Below are 21957 nucleotides of genomic sequence, written 5' to 3' on the forward strand. Positions count from 1 at the left end.
GAGCTGACATGCTTCAAGGATTGGTGCTTAAGAGCTGGACCAGACATGCTAGTTATCACATGGCGGGTGGGACGAGTTGTTAAACTCCGGGGACTTGGTGCCTGTGGCTAAGAATCATGTAAAGCCTGGTATTAATAACCCTGAGCAGGGTGCTGAGCCATTACCGTATTCAATTATTTTGATGCCGCGAGGCAAATGTTTCTGGGTCTGAAATCTTGAAGTCTACTTGACGTTGGGCAAATGATGCAGCATTTTAATGGAGCGGTGCCCATGTGTGAAGGCGGGAGCTCGTGCCTTTCAAGCCTGGCCCTTGCCTGCTCCGAGCGCCCCATTAATACTCTTAGTGCTAATAATAGTGGTCACATTTAATGTTTTATAAAGGGGAAAAGCTTTCTGGAGAGATGGAACAAGGTCAGGGAAGACCACATAAGGAGAGAGACTTCCATTTCTCTGTAACTCTGAATCACAGAATTGGAACAAAGTTACTTTATCGTCCTTATATTTATTCCAGCCCAAAGATGCTACGTTTTAACCTTCTCTCCGAAACTTCATCATTGAAAATTATGTAACAAGGACAGGGGTCCTAGGATTTGTCTTCACGAAGCCTCACATGATCTTACAGCTTGCATATAAAGGCGCCTGCCTTAGCAGACCTATGGAGACATTGCTCCAAAGAAGGCATACAGCTGGCCATGAAGCGGTGCTCAGCACCGCTCATCAGCAGATAAACGCAAATCAAAACCACAGTGAGGTATCACCTCCCCCCTGTCAGAATGGCCATCATTAAAAAGTCTACAAGTAACAAATGCTGGAGAGGCTGTGGAGAAAAGGGAACCCTCCTACACTGCTGGTGGGAATGCAGTTTGATGCAGCCACTGTGGAAAACAGTATGGTGAGTCCTTGAAAAAACTAAAAATAGACTTAGCACATGATCCAGCAATCCCACTCCTGGGCATGTATCTGGAAAAGATGAAGTCCGTATTTCAGTGCAGGTCTTTTAGAGTATATACGCGGTATTTTCATTTCAAAACTACATTTTTTTTTCAGTTTTCTGGATGGGTGAGGGACCACTGGTTTTCTACCGTCATAAGACGCTTTTTACAATAATTGAAGTATAATTGGCATTTAACACTGTGTTAGTTTCAGGTGTACAACATAATGGTGTTCTATGCGTGTATCTCACGAAGTGATCACCACGAGTCTAGTTAACATCAATTGACTCACATAGATACCAAAAAAATTTTTTTTGTGGTGAGAAATTTTAAGATCTAGTCCTTAGCACCTTCCAAATTTGCAACACGATGTTATGAACTATAATCACCCAGCTGCACATTAACTATATCCCCATGACTTACTTATCTTATATCTGGAAGCTTGTGCCTTTTGACCCCCTTCACCCATTTCTCCTACCTCCATCCCCCACCTCTGGCAACTGCCAACCTGTTCTCTATGAGTTTTGTTTTGTTCTGTTTTGTTTTGTCTTGAATGATTCCACATACGAGAGAGATCATATGGTCTCTGTCTTTCTCTTGGACTTATTTCACTTAATATAATGCCCTCAGGCTTCATCCATGTTGCTACAAATGGCAAGACTTCCTTCTTTCTTACGGCTGAATAATATTCCCCTGTATACACACACTCCACTTGCTTTCTCCAGGCGTCAGTCAGCAGACACTTGGGTTGTTTCCATAGCTTGGCCATTGTAAACATGCTGCCGTGAGCGTAAAAGTCCGTGTGTCTTTGTAAATCCGTGTTTCTGTTTTCTTCAGACACATACCCAGAGGTGGACTTGCTGGACCGCGCGGCAGCTCCTTTTTAATTTCCTGAGGAGTCTCTGTCCCGGTCTCCACAGTGGTTGCGCCTGTTCACCTTCCCACCGGCGCCGCCCAGGCTCCCCCTTCTCCCACGCCCTTGCCACCACTGTTTATCTCTGGTCTTTCTGATGGTGGCCGTTCTGACAGGTGTGAGGTGACAGCTCACGGTAGTTCTGATTGGCCTTTTCCTGATGATGAGCGATGTCGAACACGTTTTCGTGTGTCTGTGGGCCATCTGTATGTCTTCTTCGGAAAAAAAAAAATGTCCATTTAGACCCTCTGCCCATTTTTTAAATTGGGCTCCATGTTTTTTGATGTTGAGTTGTCTGAGTTCTTGTAGCTTTTGGATATTAAACCCTTATCAGATATGTGATTTGCAAATATTTCCTCCCAGTGAGTAGATGGCCTTTTGTTGATGGTTTTCTTTGCTGTGCAGAAGGCGTTCGATTTGATGTGGCCCCAGAGCCGAGGGACCACTGACCTCTTACTCTCATCGCAGACGTTTAAGGCCCTCCAAACCCGGGCAGCCAACGCGGAGCGTTAGGAGCTCTGACTCCGAGTCTCCTGGTGGTCATATTCAGACTGTCATCTTCTTCTCTCCCGGTATTTGGCCATAGTGCTGTCCAAGCAAACCCGCGGCTGACAACCCCTATTCCAGCCAGGGAATTTGCGTCGAATTCTTCACGGACCAGCCTATTTCATTTCTGACATCCAGTAATTTAATCTAAGCACCTCACTGTGAGAGCTATCATTGCCAAGTTATAGCAGACGTGGAGACCTAACTAAATTCATTGATTCAGTTTTTAGTGTGACGGAGTTACTGACGTGGCTGTGGAGTAACTTACGTGTCTGCACCCAGAGGCCGGTAACAGAATTTGAAGAGAAATTACGTCTAGATAACAGTCAGCGTGGGTGGGAGTGCGTCTGATGCAGAGCCTTGCTCCCACCAGAAGGGGAGGTCTCCCGGGGCGATGGCAGCCAGTGGGGGTTCTCTGGCAGGTTAACCCGCCTCTGATCAATCTCTTGGCTCTGCTTTCTGTCAAGGTAATAGTTAACTGAGACGTCAGGAAAAAAGAAATTGGGTGAAATCTTTTCATGGACGATACAGTTTGGAATTCTAGGAGAGGACTATATTTTAGGCTGTCGAGTCTAAAACAAGTCCTCTGTCCCAGCCAACAATCTATGTATGAAACATCAATTGAAAAGCAATTTGTTTGGACCGTATCCTAAGTGAGGTGAGCCAGTCATGGAAACCAAATACTGTATGATTCTACTTACATGAAGTGCCGGAGAGGTCAAACTCATGAAGACAGAAAGTAGAAAAGGGGACGCCAGGGGCTGGGAGAGGGCAGATGGGGGGACATAGTCCCAGTGTTGTGAGACGGAAGCAGCTCTGGACCGCGGATGCACAGCAAAATGAAGTGTCCACTTAAAATGGTCAAGATGATGAATTTTATGTTCTAAGTGTTTTACCACAATTAAAAAAAATGTAGTGCTTAAAACAAACCACCAATAAATTTGAAACCACGAGAAGCTGTAAGGAGGACCTGTTTGTACAGGGAATTAAAGGTTTACCCAAAAATGGTAAGAACTGGGCAAGCAAAGCCCTACTGTTGCCAAACCGAACGAGGGTCCGCTCGCCAGAGCACAGTGAGGCCAGGGTGCTGGCACCGGGCTGTGGCGAAGGGAAGTGCGGCGTTCACTGCAGGTGCCCGAAGCGAATGCGCGGTTAGGAATCCAAAGGCCCAAACTCCCTGATGGCTCCCAAGGGAAGGGTTTTAAAGACAGGATCGGGGAGAGGGTCGCGGGTGCATGATCAGCTCGTGGACCTTCTTCTGATTGGCTGGTGGTGATGTCATCGGGAGTCACCGTCTTCACCCTTCGGGTTCCGCCCGCTCTGGGGTGTACGTGCTGGTGGTCGGCGTACAGTGAGCGCCTTGCACCCGGTGGGGGCTTCGTTATCCGCAAAGCAACTTGAGGACAGGGCTCCGAACATCTTCTCTAGCCCCGGAGGAGGAACTAAAGGTCCTTGACTCTGTTCAATGGCTAGGCTATTGTTATTTTGTCTGGCTTAACTGTTTTCCTCTGTTTCTGCATTTTCTCACTTCCGTGATTAAATTTGTTCTTTGGAACTTGGGGAAAGACTAGGAGGCTAAAGGTTCTCTACAAACGAAGGGCAGGAGGAGGCCGTGGAAGGGTCTGTCCCGGGAAGGCCCCGGGAGGTCCTGCTCAGCTACACTATGTCCCTGCCCGCATCGCCCAAGTGTCTGCTCCTCAGGAGGAAACCAGGAGACTGAGGGTGGAACTTCATTCGCATCGTCCCCCACTGCCCACCTGCTTATCTGCACCTCCCGCCGGAGAGTAATGACTTCCTGACTTTCAGATCTCATGCCAGGGGCCCCTGAGAGGGAGCTACTGCCTGAGCCCTTCTACTGGCAGGGAATCTAGGCCCTCCTCCGTAGAATTTCCGAGGCCCAGAGAAAATGCTAAAGGTTACCTGCCAGGTGCAACCTCCTACTGGCGAATTTACAACGGGGAACTTACGACGAAGAGCCACACGTTTTGAAATGACCACCAAATCCGGAGCACACAACAGGTGAGGGGAAAAGGGTGCCTAGTGAGCCGGAGACGGAGAAGGGTCACTAGCCCACAGTGGGCCTCCCCCCCCCCTCCCCGGGACGTGGCGCGCCCTCGGGCCATCCTTCTGGAATTCTCGGGGTTGTCGATGGCTGGGCCCAGAGGCGCTCAAAGTCCTGGAGGAGGATGCCCTGAACAGAAAGACGTTTCTGACCAGGTGCCGACAGCACCCGTCAGGGGAGCCCACGGGGAGGGGAGAGGCCTCATTACTAGGACAGTGTATGGAAAATGCCATTTAAAGTAAAAAGATCACTTCACTCTGACGTCTTCCATACAAAGTGCATAAAGCTGCTGGCATAAAGCACCGTTTGGGGGGGAACAAAGAGGGCTCTGAACAAACAGGAATGTATTTCAACATGAGTTAGAGAGTTTATAATTTGCACAGAAAACGGTGATTTCAGAGAATCATTACTGGTGACGTGGCTAAATTACCATGGCGCCGTTCCTTCCACAGACGGCATGCATTTTCCCCTATGTTTACTATTTTCTATGGTGAATCCATTCTTAGCTAGAGGTCTCGCCACACCGTGGTGCCTAGATTTCCTGGCCTTGTATCCTTCCAGTAATAACTTTGGTTGAAAGAGAACTTATTTCCTCAGTCCCTTCATATTCTAGGTCCAGGCTCCCTAGGACTGAACTGGGTCAGGTTCCCAGCTGAACATCATGGTGGCAAAAGAATGAAAAGCGCCAATTTCTTAGACCTGAGTCATGGGCCGCTCTCGCCGAGCTGAGGGGACCTTCAGGTCCCCCTAAACACATGGGTGGACAGTGGGGAAGAGGGGTGCCCCCCAGGGAATTTGGGGGTGACAGTGGCAGAGGGAATGATCATGGTTCTGGGGCAGACAAGAACAAGAGCTGACTACATCGCTGAAATTATGTCCTTAGGGTACACTCTTACAAGTGAAATATGGATTCAGATTTGTAAACACACTTCTAAGGCTTCTGATGCCCTTGCTAATTGCCTTTCAAAACAAAATGTGCCTGTTTATTTAGATAGTCAACCCTGTGTGACTTTTGTGTGTGTGTGTGTGTGTGTGTGTGTGTGTGGTGTAAGATCTTAAAGCAATAAAGCTAGAATTTATAAAATTGCTTGGCGTATACCAAGTTGAGTTTTGACAACTGAACGCTTTCTCTAGGTGTTTGCCTAATGTGGTTCATGAGCTCAAGATTCAGTTACAGCTGATATGAGGCCCTGTTATTAGCTTTCAGACAGAGAGAGATGGAAGGAAGGAAGAGAGGGAGGGAGGGAGAGAGAGAGGGAGAGAAAGAAAGAAAGAAAGAAAGAAAGAAAGAAAGAAAGAAAGAAAGAAAGAAAGAAAGAAAGAAAGAAAGAAAGAAAGAAAGAAAGAAAGAAAAGGAAGAAAGAAAAGGAAGGAAGAAAAGGAAGGAAGAAAGAAAAGGAAGGAAGAAAGACAAGAGAGACAGAGAATAAACCAAGATGGATCATTTTTGGAGAAGACAGAACTTTCTCCCTGAACAGATAGACCTCAGTTGTCCCCTTCTAGCATAAATAATGGTCCGGGAAGATGGCCACGGTTTTCCATTCTCACTGGTAGGAAAATCAATATCAAGTTTTAAAATATATTTATTTTCTAAAAGGTAGCAATAAAGTCAAATAGAAGAAAATTGAAACCAGAAGGGAACAAAAACATTCAAGATGATTGCTTCAACGTCAGGTTTATCACAAGAAGAAATATCACCGTGGATCTGTTACCAAATGTAGGAAACTCTCTAAATCTTTCTGGATTTCCAAACCTCCCTTCCCCCCAGCCCATGCTTTGAAGTATCTCTGCTTTGAAAGGTCTCTCGAAGGGTTCTTGGAGCCCGCTCTGTCCTTGCAGGGACCTCTCTGAGTGTGGGTGGGAAGGGACAACAAGGTGGTCCTCCTGACCGTAACGCTCAGATGGACGTGGAAGGGGGTTTCTCAGGAGTTCCTCTGCTCCGAAGGGGGCTCTCCGGGTGCACGAAGTGTGAGGGATGAGACTGGTCCGCACCTACAGAATCCTGCTTGTCAGTTTCACTCACTGGCTGTCTTTCCCCCTCATCCTGACCTTGAAACTTCTGCACAGCCACTGCATCTGCATGCCGGCATCACTTGGTCTCCATAGCAACCGCATCAGACCATCAGCACAGTAGAGGGATTCAGTGTCCATTTGCTTACGAGGCTTTTACCTGGATCAGGGTTTCTCAGTCTCGGCTCTGCTGACGTTACGGGCCCACAATTCTTTAATGCGGGGGCCGTATGGCCCCCTGCAGGATGTTTAGCACCCCTGGCCTGTCCCCACTAGACGCCAGTAGCATCCTTTACTTGTGACAAACTAGAGTATCTCCACACATTGCTGAGCGTCCCCTGAGGGAGAAGTTGCTCCCACTTGAAAAACACTAAACTGGATCATGGAAACACAGGACCACATTGGATCAGGTCTCATATAAGTTCTCATATTTTACCTTCCCGGGCTTAAGTTTCCTCATCTGCAAAATAAGGACAACAGTAGTACCAATTCCATGGGGTTTGGTGATGACTAAATGAGATAATAACTAGTTAGTTAATGATAAAAAGCACTCAGAGCTTGGCCTGGTTATATATATATATATATATATATAAAAAATGTAATATATAATGTAATATATTTTATGTAATACATCAATATATATTATTAAATATTTTAATATACAATTAATATTAATATATCAATATATTTTAATTATTAAATATTGTAATATAATTATATAATATACTATATATGATATAATATATTGTATATATGATATATAATGTTTTTATACACACACACACACTGGTATATATGTTGCTTTATTATCTTTTTTTTAGTATCTTTTCTTTTCTTTACAATTTTAACGCCAAAAACCAAAGATCAGTGTTTCTTTTCAATCAACATCACCCGTATCACCAAACATGGCTGTTCTCTGCTTTTAAGTATAAATACTATCATTTTCACAGTATAAGCCCTAAGGACATATTTTTCAAATCCTGTTGTTTTTTTTTTAAACCACAACCCAGAGTAAGAAACCCATTTTCTGTCATGATTCTGCACAGAATCACACGCGTGCAAACTGAAGCAGGAGGTCCCCGAATTTGGACAGAGCCTTGCTCCCCGCTGTGCGCTCTGATGGATCTCACTCTTGTGTTCTAAGCCATTCTTTTTTTTTTTTTTTTTTTTTTTGAGTTGGCACCAGCCCATGAGACTTCCTTTGTATCCGTGGCACACTGCCCCCACCAGCAGTTTGAAAGACACAGCTCTGGGGACAGACCAGCTCTGGGGCAACAGTGCTTGTTCTCCACATGCCGTTGCTGAAAGCAGACACTCCTGGCTTGGGGGCTGGGGTCTAGCTTTTTAAAGTTGTCCAGGGCTGACCCACGTGTCACGGTCTCCCCAAAGATGACCACGGTGTGATGCTGTCAGAAGCATAGCCAGGCTCTGCCCTGCCCTCCTGGTTGTGAATCCAAACACAGGAGATACTGCAGCTCCGCCTGGCTGTCAACCCCGCCTCTGACGTGCCAGCCACCTGCCCACGGACCTGCTGGTTGTGTTCTTTAAGCTCCTGTGTCCTCGTACATCCATGAAAATGATGGTACAGTCTGCCTTAGCCACTTCTGAGGGGCCCGTGCAATGACGCAGATCAAAACTTAACAGTGCCTGGCACAGGTGAGTGCCAGTCTTGTTGGTTTTTTCTATTAATTTAATGCATAACAGTGTTACGGAATGCAGGTTTGTGTGCCTGACGCACAGAGTGATCAAACCAACCAAAATGTCAGCGCTTGGAGCAGAGAAAGGTGTATTGTAGGGCCGAGGAAGGAGAATGGCTTGTGCTCAAAAATCCCAAACTCCTGGATGGTTTGAGGGGAGCTTTAACAGGCCAACTTTGGGGTAAGGGCTACAGAGTGTGTGGCCGCCTTCGAGTGGTTGGAGGTGAGGTAACAGGGTGATGTTCTGGGAATCTTGTGCTCGGCCTGAAGGTGCCATTCCTCACCGAGGTGGGGGCCTGAGTTCCTGCAGAAGATCTCAGAGGTACTGTTGATGTATCTCCCTTGGGGAGGACCCAGCCCCTGCCCCATCGCTGCACTGTTGTTCTTGACTGCTCCGCCTCGTCTCTGCATTCCCTCCTTCTCTGATCAGCGACGGTTGGAATCTGCTCTTTGGAACGCAGGGAAGGTCTAGGAGGCTGAATGACGCCTACTTCCTACAAACAAGGAATGGGGGACACGGAAAGGATTTGTTCCCGGGAGGACCCCACAGCATCCTGCCTGGTTTCAACAGCAAATTATCAGAAGCCACCTAAAGGGCGCCAAGTAGGAGCTGCTTAGTCTTCTCAGAACTCTAGATGAAATACTTTTTGACGTTAATAATAGGTTTGTGAAGAACTTGGGAGAACATGGAGAATCTATTTAACATTGAGTGAATGAAGCAGGATTCAGAATACGTGTCGGGATGAACACAATACAGTTAAAATGTGCAGAGGACAATGAAGCAAAGGGACCGATACATTCACAGCCAACACATTTGGTTGAGCCCTTTCTCCTACCTTCTCGTTTTACTGGATCTTTAAATTTTTCTGTGAAAAGCTTTATTTCATAATAATAAAAGGGTTTATTTATTTATTTTTTTTTTAAAAAAGGCATACATTCTCTTCAATTTCAATTGCTAATCCAGCATCTATACTGGGAGAAACACAGCCAAGTCTGAGAAGGCGTCCTTCCCCCTCCTGCCCAACAGGAGGAACCCCTTTAAGCCAGCCCCACACAAGCTGGGTGGGCCAGCATTCCAGGCCAAATGCTAATGCAGCCAGTGACAGCTGGGGGGGTAAGAGCATGAGGTCTGTCCCTGGAGAGCCACGACAAAATGTCTACATCGATTTCCTTTCCAGTCATGAAACAAAGGGTCCCATGATTACACCTCTGGAAGGGTTTCACCGTTATCAAAATAACACCCAAAGTAAATATCTGCAACGAAAAGGGGGCCACTGTCCTCAAGAGAAGGGAAAAGCTCGGGGAAGAAAAAAGCCAGCCCTGCTCTGACTCCCACCGGCACAGTTTTCCTCCCGCCGTGGCTGACATCTCTGCTGCCGTGAGCGTAAGAGATGGAAACGAGATCACGCACCCAAGGCTGTCCACACAGGAATGGACAGAAGGCGCCCTCCCTCACCGGGCATCTTCCGAGATGAGTCCGTTCCCACCAGTCCTGGAACCGTGAAGGGCTTTGCGGCTGTAACTTGCAAGTCAGTGCGGCTCGAAAACCCACAGGATGTCCCTTCCAGGAAGCCACAGAGCAACGACCATCATGCGTCCATAAAACCCAGGGCCACCTGGACCTGTGTTCCCCCGGGCTCTGCGGCAGCTCACATGACTGAGCAGTAAACACAGCTTGATCTGCTGTTTGCTGTCTCACAATCCAGTTAAACAAACGATATATTGTTGAGCTGAATTAAGGGTTTTGGCTGCCATTCTTTTTTTTTTCTTCTTTTAATGAGGGGAGGAAGGTGATTAGGTTTATTATTTATTCATCTATTTAGTTATTTTGGTTTTTAAATGGAGGGACTGGGGATGGCACCCAGGACCTCCTGCATGCTAAGCACATGCTGTACCACTGAGCTGTGCCCTCCCCCACCGGCTGCTTACTCTTGAACCATGGGAACAAATACCATTTATACAGGAGTTCACTGGATTTGGCTCATATGCTAAAGATCTGACCTGCAGCATTGATCAGCTCCGCACAGGGACCTGGTGTTTTATACGTGTGTGTTGCATTTACAGACAGAAAACAGAGGCTTCCAGAGGAGATAAACTCTATAACTGAACGTAGCCATGGAAGGCAGCCTACAACTGAAGGTTGCCACTCCAAATTCTATGCTCCTAGCCCCTCTGCTGACACTCTTCCTTATTCCAGACACTTCCATTTATGGCACCAGAATTTCATCTTCGTCTTTGATGAGTAGAGAGCAAGCTCCAGCCCTGACCTGCATTTGTTTTTGAACATTCTGGTGGAACTGGGAGCAGACTCCCCGGGGACAAGCCCTCTTCTTTCAGAACAAAGGTTATGAACTGATGGCCGTCCAGCCCAACGCATCCTCCAAACGCACTATGCCTGGCGCCCTGGATCTAGAAAAATGTTTAATTGGTATCCAACATAGGAAAATTTTTTTTAAAAATCTTATAGAAAAGTCTCACTTTCTGGCTTTTTATGAAGCATTGGATCATTTGGAAATTCTGGAAGCACATTCTGACTTGACAAAGATAATCTGAGGGTGAGTGACCCATCCACCTGCCCCCGCACCTGTTCCTGGGGTCCCGGGGCTGGTAGCCCCCATTTCAGAAGCTCCGCAGCGTTCTCCACGTAGGCCAGGGGCAGAGGACTGCAGAGGAAATAAAAGCAATTCCGATCGGAGGAACAGATGAGCTCGGCTAATGAAGGGAATGAAATTGGAGCCATGATGAGCCACTGTGTTATAACTGAGCGTAAGTCACATTGTCGGTGCTGTTTACAATTTCACATGGCACAGAACCTTGCTCTAACGTCTATTTAATTATTACATTCAGAGGCTTTTTTTTCCCAACAAAGGCTTCTCACTGTAGCCAAATAGTCCACTTAGAAGCTTCTGTGGTACATGGGATTCCAAACTAGCTATGAAACGTTCATCATCACAGACTTGGAAGAAAATGGCATGCCAGTCTAAAGACTGGCAAATTCCTGCAGAGATGTTCACATGTTTAGGAATAAAGCCCAATGACTGTGACCTGTCTCTGTGGTTGTAGAAATACTGAGCTGAATTCCAAATATCATGGCAGTCAGGCCAGCATCCTCCTACCAGGAAAAACAAAACAAACAAAACAAAATTTGGAAAGAAAACGCATTCATAAATTTTTGCAAGGGTTGAAAAATCCCTTCTGAGTTGTTTGTTTGTTTGGTTAGTTGCCTTTATTTTTTAACATATCTTTCACAGATATTTCCTTATGTGTGATAAAAACATATGCCTCTTTTTGAAAATGACTGATATGTCATTATCATTCTTAAGTACAATAAAAATAGTGTCTTTAATATCATCAGATAATCTAGTCAGTGTTCAAATTCCCCGCACGTCTGAGCCTAGTTTTAAACCTCTAATACAGGATGAGTAGATGTTACATTTTTTTTTCCGTAGGTGAGCATCCACCTTTGAACTCACTTTCTTTCCACCAAACTTAGCAAATCCCGTAATTGCATTCATCTTTGCTGGACTTGCTGCAGCTGCTCATTCTGTCACGTCGGTGGCGCTTGGTTTCCTGTAGGCGTTAAGCCAAATAACCAAACTGTGGAGACAGAGCCAGGCTTAGCTTGGTTTAAAAAATGAATTGTGGTACCAGCCTAGTGGAAATTTCCAGTATTGGATTGGAAGAAATGAAAGCTGTGTTTTTAAAGAATGAAAATGAACATTAACCTTCTAATTGCAGTAGCAGAGGTGGGAACCGGGGTGAGGAAGTAGACGCAGCGTCTTCTTAACTCTGTAATATTCCCGAAGCATCCTGGGCTTCTTTAAAATGTATCCGCTACCCCAGATGCACACAGAGGAAGCCAATGGTCTGAAACAGAACTGCCGCAGACCAACCTCTGATGGCTTCCGTTGTTTTCAGGAGCAACTGTCTGTCAAGCAGAAGTTGTCCCGGGAGCACGCCCGGCATTGTAACAGACACAGGACCGCCGACACTGCATTGTGATGTGCTGTGGTCCACCTGCGGCCTCAGGAAGCGTTCTTCTTGATCCAAATGGAAGCTGATTAGAAATAGAAATGAACACAAGAACGTCGCTGGAAACTCTCCATATTCGTCGACTGTTTTGGAATTTAAGTGCTTCAGACCTGCTTCCTAAGTGGGCTTGTTGATGCCTTAGGTCAGGTTGTCAACACTCACTCCGTCTGGGCTGTTTCTGTTTCCAGAACAAAGAACGCATTTCTGTTGCCCTCTGCCTGGAGCTCCTGCCTGGGTCTCGCCCCTCTGCGCCCTCCTTCCTTAAGGACATCATCCTTGTGACACCTAAAGGAGCCTTCCCGGCCCTCGCTGCCCACAGCTTCCCTGTGGCCGTGGTCTCCAGCTGGGCAGACCTGAAGCCCCCCTTTACCCACCGTAAACCCTTCCTGCTCATCTGTCTCCCTTTGGGTCTCCGCCAAGTCCAAGTGATGGTGGCTGACTCCCTTCGTACAGGAAGTTTAGAGCAAATTCCTTCTGCTTGTTCTCAGGTGAGTGGTCCCCCTTCATTTGAACAGCTGTGTGCACACGTGGCTCAGGGCGGGGTGGGGGGTACTGGTTCGGGGCCGAGGGTACTGGCTCGGGGCGGGGCCGGGCCGGGGGAGTGGGTGAGGAGGAGAAGGTTAAGTGTTTATATTAGAGGGAGAAAAGCACATTTCTTCAATTTACCCTCATATGCACACTTTATCCACCAGGGTATATGGAGTTCCTTGAAATGGAGACATTAATTAAGTCACTTTGAGTTAATTTCTCTCTCTGCTAAATTATTATATCCATAGTTAATTCACCCTAGGGATTACCACATGCATATTTGGCTTTTTGGAATCTAATATAAATCTGTACACCCACCACTTGTGAACAATGTAAGCACCCTGGAATCTTTTCATTGAATTTTCCATTCTTCAGTGTAATCATGCATTTTAATTAAACCCAGCAAGACACGGTTATTAGTATTGGCTTGTACTGTAAACATTCATTTAGATTTACCTTCATATTTATTCTATTTTATGTTCTTTCTTTCTTTCTTCATTTCTCTTACCGTCGGTAAGCAAATGAAATTTTTCTTTTTTTAGGTTTAGTTTAGTGTGAGTCTGCTAGCAGTGAATTCTATCAGTTTTTGCTTTTTTGTAAGTCAATTTGTCTTGCCTCTTTGTAACCATAGTTTTGTTGAGAAGAGAATTCCAGTTTAACAGTCATGGTCTTTGCAACGTACAGATTCTATTCCACGGTCTTTTGAGCACTATCAGGCAGTATTGCTCCAAATACTTCTGCTGTTTCATCTTCCTTCTCCTTCCCTTCTGGCCCTTGAAGGCACACCCTTTGGAGATTTTTTCCCCCATATTCTATGTAATTATTCTGCTCCCCCCCCACCTTTTCTCTTTCTATGCTTCAGTTTGCACATTTACAACTGGCATGTCTTCCAAATCATGAATCTCTTCTTCAGCTGTGTCCAGAAAGCTGTTACATGTATTCAATCTGCTCTCAAGGTTTAGTTCCAGAATTTTCCTTTGATTGTATTTTACAAACCCTTTTGTCTGTGATGAACGTCCAACATTGTATCATCTGTTTTACTGAATGTTCATCATGGTTTAAAAAATGTTCGGTGTATGTAGCGTCTTCACTCTCGGCGCCACCTGGGGCCTGTGCTGGCTGGTTTCTGTTGCTCCTGTGCTTTTGAACGTTTAATGTTTCAGCTCCTGGCAGGGGATTAGGGGAGGGGAACGTGACTTTTTCTTCCTGTTCATGATTGATGGTGTTAGAGGCCGAGATCTTTCTGCTTCGCCTTTATCTCTGGAGCCCTTTACAGGCTCTGACATACGTTTGAGTTACTCCTCCTCACGGAGCCCTGTATCCCGACTTTATGACTCTTCACATTTTGAGACGACCGAAAGCTCTGGCTAGTTCCTGGGTTTCTTCAGTGTTAATTTACGTCTTCTGCCTCCTGGACCCGTCGCTTAAGCTCAGTGCCCGTCTTGAGGGCAGAAGCATGGCTCAGGCTGCTGTCTTCGCTGCTCTGTGCTATTGGCCCCTAGGTCCTAACAGCCCTCGCGGCCCTGCGGTTCTGCCTTCATTCTCCTCGGCTCTGTGGACACCCGAGCTCTCCGCTCCGCTTCCCTGCCTCAGAGCAGCCCCCGCAACCTCGGCCTGCGTCCCTCTCTCCCCGGGGCCCTGGCAGCAGGTGGCCACGTCCAAGCGTGGCCACAGCAGGAGCTTCCGCCTCGCATGCCCTTCTCCAAGTGCGACCTGGAAACTCCCTCCTCTGAGTCTGTGTCTCGTTGCTCCAAACTTGGGGAGACTCCGTGATCGCTTCTGCAGACACCGTGCCCCAGAAGTGCGGCCACGTGCTCAGGGAGGCCGTCCCACAAGAACATCACAGACTCCTGGTTGTTCTGTGTTACACGTACATCTGTGTGGGTACACGCATATGCATCCGTGTATTAAACGCTATACATAGCACAACTGTAATACATGAGCGTATAAACATAACACATGCATTTAAATCAAACCGACCCCGGCACAATCTGCGTACAGCACACTCGTTTCAAGTGTACATTTCAATCGTTTGACCCAGACGGGCCCTGGAACTACCCATGCTCGCGCTTCTTGGGTTTACAGCCCCTCCTCTTCCTCTTCACCCTTCTCTCTCCCACCCTTGAAGCCCCTCCCTCAAGGCCCCCTCCCGGAAGGACAAAGGAAAGAGGACAAAGCCATGTGCATTGCCACTGGTGGGGGGATCCAGCCCAGAGGTTCCGGTTTTACAGGGCAGATTCTGCCTCTGCTGTTGTTTGGGGCAGAGACTGGACCACTGCGGACTGAGCAGCCTGGCGCCCCCTGCAGACTCAGGAGGAAGAGAGCCCGGGGGGGGGGGGGGATGAAACAGGCCCCACGTGGCTCACCACTTGCTCTTGGAAACAGCTGCCACGCTGGGAGGGAGCCGAAGCAGCTCCGCGGCGAGCGCCTCCGGATGGCGACCCCTCCCCCCGACACGCCACAGCCGGGAGCCTGCCGGCCACGCGAGCTGTCCTCCCCCGTCACAGCAGTACAGCTGGCACCTTAGAGCACAGTGACGCTGCATGAGCCAAAAACGGGCTGACGTTATGTTAGGCAGTTACACTAGGGGCGGGGAGGGGACGGTTGCTGAGGGACAGGTGACTGATGGTTTATCAGAAGCCTTGGCATGCAAAGCGGCGTAGAGGGCTGTGCTCCCCTGGTGGGATGGTCTCTTCATGTGCTTGTTTATTCACATTTTCAGTTTGGGGCAGCTCTCTAGTATCTCTAGAGACGTTGCTTCTCATGTCTATTAGCTAGGAACGTAGCAGTTCTCAGTGGGAGAGCTGGCAGACTGGGGGCTGACTCATCTTGCTTGGAAATGGATGTGCACAGGGCGTTGGCATTTTCTAAAAATCCCCCAAACTCTCACGTACACGTTGGCCTCTTATTTCTCAAAGATAAATGATTGTGATGTCATCTCAGTTTTTTCCCCCTTGTGTCTATTTTTAGCAACACATATCAAATTGATTTCATTAAAATCATTTTTAACAATTTCAGTTTGGGTCACATTAAACAGCGAAAACAAGAAGGGAGGCTATCAGCCATGAGGAAGAGCGGTTCCTTATTCTCAGGGAGTTTTCAGTCTAGCTTGGGAGACAAAGATAACCCACACTAATGCAGCGGAGACTAATCCCCAACAATTATGTGTGATTTAGAACGCGATTCCGCTGAGTGCAGGGACAGACGCCAGAAACAGTAAGTCGTCCGTCTACCACAGCGCTCTGTGGAATTAGCCAAACTGTAACCGACAGCAGCGTTGGCAATTACAGACAAAATTTACTAGGAAAACTGCGGCGAAGATATATTTACAAGCAACTTAATTTCACTTCTGTAACTTTGGTAATAGGGCATATTTGCATATTTTAAACCCCATTATGACTTTCACATAAATATATAAGGGTACGCTTTGGGCTCGTCATTTTGGTGGAAATGAAAGGTTTGGTTTAGAAGTCTCAGTTGCATGCTCCTTTGTCTGACTCTAACACTGGCTCCTGGAAAGGCTTAGAGGAATTAATTTTCTGGTTTTGATGAAACTGTCTTGGCTGTTTTGACCCACCCTTACCCTGGATTTCCATCAGTTGGCGTATGGGGAGGGTACCAGCCTCTAAGATGCCCTCAGAGGTGCCCACCCCCTGGCACCCCCACCCGTGTGTGATGAGTCCCTTCCCCTTCAGTGTGTGCTGGACTTGGGTCCACTGAACAGAATGCACCGAAATGACGAGAGAGCGCTGCTGAGATTAGGTTACAAAAAAGACTGCAGCTGTAACGGGAGGTGTGCCCTCTCACCGCCTCTGGAGGAAAGCAGCTGTCATGAGGACCCTGGTGAACGAGCTTTAATGGTAGAGGACTGAGAACTGTCCAGGGCCCAGCGAGTCTGCCTGTAAGTTGAATTTTGGATCACTGTAACCCTGTCCGACACCCTGACCGCAACCTCCTAAGACTCCTTGAGCCAGAACCATCCAAGAAAACACCACTCGCGGACTCCTGACTCACAGAAATTGTGAGATAATGTTTGTTGTTTTCAGCTGCTAAGTTCAGGCATTATTTCTGTTCACACTACAATAAATAATATAGTGAGAGACCTCCTTGGAGCAATTGTTCTAGGCTTTATTTCTGTGATTTATAATTTATATGGGGCAGAAGGTTGACTTTCATATCATCAGGGGAGAAAAAAATGCCACCCTCTGTATGGAAGAGACACTCCATCATAACCTTGGTCAGTGGCTCACAGCTCGGGCTGGGCAGCCAGGGTGTCTGAGAAGCTCGTTTAAAGTGTACGTTTGTGTGTGATTCAGATTCATTTCACTGGACTTCAGGTGGGACCCAAGAATGTGCACATTTCTCCAGATGACGGTTTCAGCCAGTTGGCCTGGGAGACTCTTGACTGACAGCGATGCGTTCATTGATCAGGTAAAATTAAACCTTACGATTTTGTCCAAAAGTTTCCTTGGCATGTGATAGCTGTTAATATATCTTCACTTCACAGTCAGAGAGAGACTTACTCCTTTCATATTAGAGGGCACTCTTGTATTGACTTAATTTATAACCATATATATAGATATATGCGCATAGATATATGCTTAGATACTTGAGAGCTCACTTGACATGATTAATTAAAGAAGAAATAAGAGGCTAGAGGAGGGAAAAAGTTAATATTTAAGAAGATGAAAAAAGCCAAGAAGAGGAGGATGATGGAGAGATTCCGCTAGTTCCTGGCATATGACTCTAGAATCATGAGCATTAAATGCTGTTGTAAATACTGCTTAACAAAGTGACCCGGACGTTACTGGGCGGTCATTCTGCACACCCACTGGGCAAGGGAGCAACATAAGCGTCCTGAGGTTAAACACACGGGCGCTGATCACTCGGGATGAAACTTCCAGCCGAAACATCAAATGCACATTCCAGACGTGCTTCATTTCAGGTAACTGAAAAGGTGGGAAGCTGGGTGAGAAAGGAGATTCTAGGCTAACAAAGATGGTGCTGTCACATGTATATATGAAAATTTTGAACACATTGCTTTAGGAAATAAAAGAAGGAAAACAATGTTTCTAACATCCTCTGCAATGCCTGATTTTAATTCGGTTTAAGTAAGTTAGTAAGTATTACAAGTAGGCTATTGAATTTTTCATTCACATGCCTGCAAGTTACTATATGCAGGTTCTCTTTTTTTGCCCCCTTCTCGTTGGGGAAATATCCACACATCTAGCAATATTTCCTGTGAGGCTGTCAGTTAGCGCAGACTTGAGGACTCCATTGCTACAGCCGATTGGAAAATGAGTTGCTCAGTTGACAGAACGTTTGTTGATGCTGAAGATCTCATTGGATGGTTAAGAGGCGATGGCAATGCAGAACATTTCTGCTACTGAGCAAACTGTAACTCTCCCCCAGCAAAGCAGAAGCCATGAAGCAGTCTCAGGAAAAGACCAACATTTAATGGCTTTGCATATTACCATGGTCCGAGTTAACGGTGGACATCTAGCAAGAAAATCGACAGATCAGAGCACTGCCACAGAGGAACAGCAAGTAATTCCACCTGTGTCCAGAGGAACACCAGTGAGCCTTGGAACTCAGAACGAGCAAGGACCAAGATCAACTGTTTAGGTTGCTGAGGATTACGGACACCAAAAATGTAACTCATGTAACAGCAGAGTGAGAGACAGCCTTGCAAGGAATTAAAATTACCACCGTTTCAGATAATCGAAATATTTCAGGGTAAGCTTTTGGCATTTTCTTCTACGTGTTTGAGTCCTTTATCTCTCCCCTCCTAACCTTACTGAGAAATAGAGTGTGCACCACACACAGAAATACTTACCTCAGGGCCACTGGTCTCTGCGAGGGAGGCTTTGAGACTCCGATGCTGCAGCTGATGGGAAAACAAGCTCAGTGACCAGTTCACAGAAAGTGACATGACAGTTGTTAAGAGGACGGGCTTTGGGGTTGATGGGCAACTGGGTTGCAAGAATCAGCTGAGTTTATTAAGCTGAACAAGAAAAAAACTAAGAGTTATGAGAGAGCCTACAAAACTGAAGTAGCATTTTGGACCTTTCTGATGACTCAGAACCGGCACCGTGATGAGCTTCAGTGACCGTGAGCGAGCAGAAGAGCTCCTGGGTGTCTGACCACCTTGCACTAAACACCCACACGGCGACTAGACCTGGCCGGCGGAATCCCCGGCCTGAGTTCCCCAAGCCCCCAAGCCTCTGTCCACCTGAGTTTCATTTGCTGTTCCCTGTATTAAGTGAAACACGCTGGGAAGGGTGCTGTGAAGCGGTGGCATCACTCCCGACAAGTCTTGACAAGGAATGCATTGGTTCTGCTTTCAAGCATGCAGACTGTATCGTGGTTTGGTCAACCTTTGGAAGATTTTTGTTCCAAAATTTTATCCTTCCTAGTCGGACGGAAAGACGGCACTGGCTTCCACAGTATAAAACTTCAGCTGTAGAGATTCGCTTGTCTATGTCCCTGTTGAAGCAGACATTTCTGAACAAAGAAAGTCCGTTCTAAAGAAGGCATTCATATTTTATGTGCACTGTAATCAAAGGCGGTGCATTAACTTTAACTAGTGTGTTTCCATAATGAATGCTGGATGGCAAGCCCCCACAACTTGATTAAAGGGCAAAGTGTGTAAAAGGTCATTTTAGGAATGAAAAAAAGAAGGCAGTCTTGCTTTTGAGAAATACATTATAAGAGACATATTCAGTGGGTTAAACTACCGCAGAAGGAAGATGTGTTGATTCTGAGTTAATAATGACGGTGATTTTTTTTACTTCTCTCTGGTTCGTCTTTAAGGAGATTCTATTACTCATTTAGCTGACAAAGATGAAAAGAATTACGGAGCGAGCTAAGCACAGTCATTTCAGAGTGAATGGAGAATTCCTCCTGCGGATGCGAGTCTTTGCTCTTTTTAAAACAGGCACTTGTAAGAGATGTAAGTGATAAGCTCATTATAATTATGATATTTTTTTCCTGCATCTACTCTTGGGCTCCCTTTGTATTATTATCATTTTTTTTACAATCTTTCAGTGGAAAGGGAGACAAATCCATAGACTTTGAAGGATTCTATTTTTTTTTCTTTTGCTTATGATAAGAGGAAATTTACACCATTCAGGTTCTGAAACTACTATCAAATACAAGAATACACTGTAACACAATTAAAATTTTTTGGTTTTTTTTGTCCTGATCATAGAATGAAAGGATACATGGATAAACCTGAAAAAGAAAATGATTTTATATATATATGTATATATACACACCTATATATACAGACATATATGTATATATATGAATGTGTGCATACATGTATGCATGCATATATAATTATGCATACATGTATGTATACGTACATTCACATGCATATGCATACATACATATATACACATAGAAATAACAAATAGAAAAGTCTACTCTTTAGTATTTATTTGTTAAAGAAATACCGCTTCCCATGGCAATATGTACTGTGCACAATTTCACATATTGTTGAAAAATCAGGACTACCTCTCTCTTTTGAATTTATCTATCTTATTTCGGGGCGAGGAGGACAGTTGAGGTCAACTGACTAGAAAATATAATTGCCCAGATGTTAATAGGGTTCTTAAATATTACAGACGTTTTATTTGAAAATAATAGAGGCTTAGAACAATGTGCACTTTCCCGGGGCTACTCCCCCTGGTCTGGGTTAGAAGGGACGTGCTGGTCTCTGCTCTGCTTGGCACCAGCCAGGCCATCTGAGACCCGGGATGGAGTCATCTGAAGGCTTAGCCCACGTCACATCCGAGGCTGACGAGGCCACCCCCTCGGACCTCCCTGGGCCTTCCCACGTGGGCTGGGTTCCACGTGTGAGCGTCCCAGGGCGACCAAGCCGAGGCAACACTGCCCTGTCGATGCTTACTCGGAATTCCCGCAGCCCAGCTTCTGGCACATTCTGTGACTGAGACAATCACCAAAGACCACTCCATTCCAAAATCCACATTCTGGGGAGAGCACATCGAGGCCATTTTTGGAAGACTCGTTCCCTCAAGCTAATCATACCCAGATCGTCAGGGCCAACATTATCCCATCAGCACAAACATTGTTTGACCAGCGTCGTGCAACGTGTCCGTCACGGTGGTTGCGAAAGGGAGACCACCTTCCCCGTGTGTCACAGAAGAAGGGCGTGGCATGACTACATCACCCAGAGAGAGCGCTGACATCGGTACCAGAAACGCGCATGAGGTTGTCTTATTCACGTCGGGACTGAAGAGGAGAAATTGCAACCTTTAGGGCAACCTGTATGCAGGTTTAGATTTATTCTATTTTTATTTAAGAGAAGTCCACTGAATTCCCGTCTAGGGACCAGCCTAGGGATTTGTGTCCCTAATTTCCTTGAGGGCTTTCTCTTGACTCAACCAATGAACCTCTGGACAGAGAAAAATAACGCATTTCCTCACACTGTGACCAGGTCGAGACTCAGCATCTAACGTGTGCGAACAACCGTCTTCCCCCCACCCCAGGGTAATGCAGTCGGCCGGTCTAGCAGGTGAAGAAGCTCAGATCCTCTTAGAGGGTCACGTTTCCCCATCCCACGTATCTCTGTGCCCTGAATTTCAAGGATGTGAAATTGTGAGCTTGTCTCGTGCGGTCACAGGATGCACGATCGGGGAGTCCTCACCACCTCTCTCCTGAGGCTGCAGGGCGAGGGGACCGTGTGTATCAGCACGCACTTTTAAAATTTCTGTTTTCCAAACTTACGGTTACGGGGGAGGGGGGGCATGTGTGAAGGGGTGGGGAGGGATAAACTGGGAGTTCAGGATTTGCAGACACACACTACTGTATACAGAATAGATAAACAGCAATGTCCTAATGTACAGCACAGGGAACTCTATTCAATACCTTGTAGTGACCTATAATGAAAAAGAATGTGGAAAAATATATACATATATAATATATATATAATATATATAAATGAACCACTATGCTGTACACCAGAAATTAATGAAACTTGGTGAAAAAAAATTTCTGTTTTCTGTTGAATTGACATCTGGAGTCTTGCTGATTAAGGAGACTCCCCGCTCTCAGGGTTAGCTAATTTCTAGGATGGCAAAGGACTGCCCATCTTTCATTTGTAAACCAGCTAATGCAGAGCCCACCCCCCACCCCCTCCTCCACTGAGCTCTCAGACTCTGAGTCGCCGCCCGCCTGCCTTGATCACCACGGGGCCAGGGACCAGACAACCAG

At 46.2% G+C, this 21957-nt stretch overlaps 1 long non-coding RNA gene across 1 annotated transcript in view; it reads left to right on the top strand.

The window, feature by feature from the left end:
* Nucleotides 1–856: 856 nt before the first annotated feature.
* Nucleotides 857–21957, top strand: part of LOC123614923 (uncharacterized) — a 45971-nt gene continuing 24870 nt past the window's right edge. Inside the window, exons 1-2 of the long non-coding RNA XR_012503582.1 lie at nt 857–12680; nt 17037–17151. This is a non-coding gene — a long non-coding RNA (uncharacterized LOC123614923). The remainder of the gene's footprint in view (nt 12681–17036; nt 17152–21957) is intronic.

The sequence above is a fragment of the Camelus bactrianus genome, chromosome 32 (assembly GCF_048773025.1).
Source record: "Camelus bactrianus isolate YW-2024 breed Bactrian camel chromosome 32, ASM4877302v1, whole genome shotgun sequence".
Taxonomy (NCBI): domain Eukaryota; kingdom Metazoa; phylum Chordata; class Mammalia; order Artiodactyla; family Camelidae; genus Camelus; species Camelus bactrianus.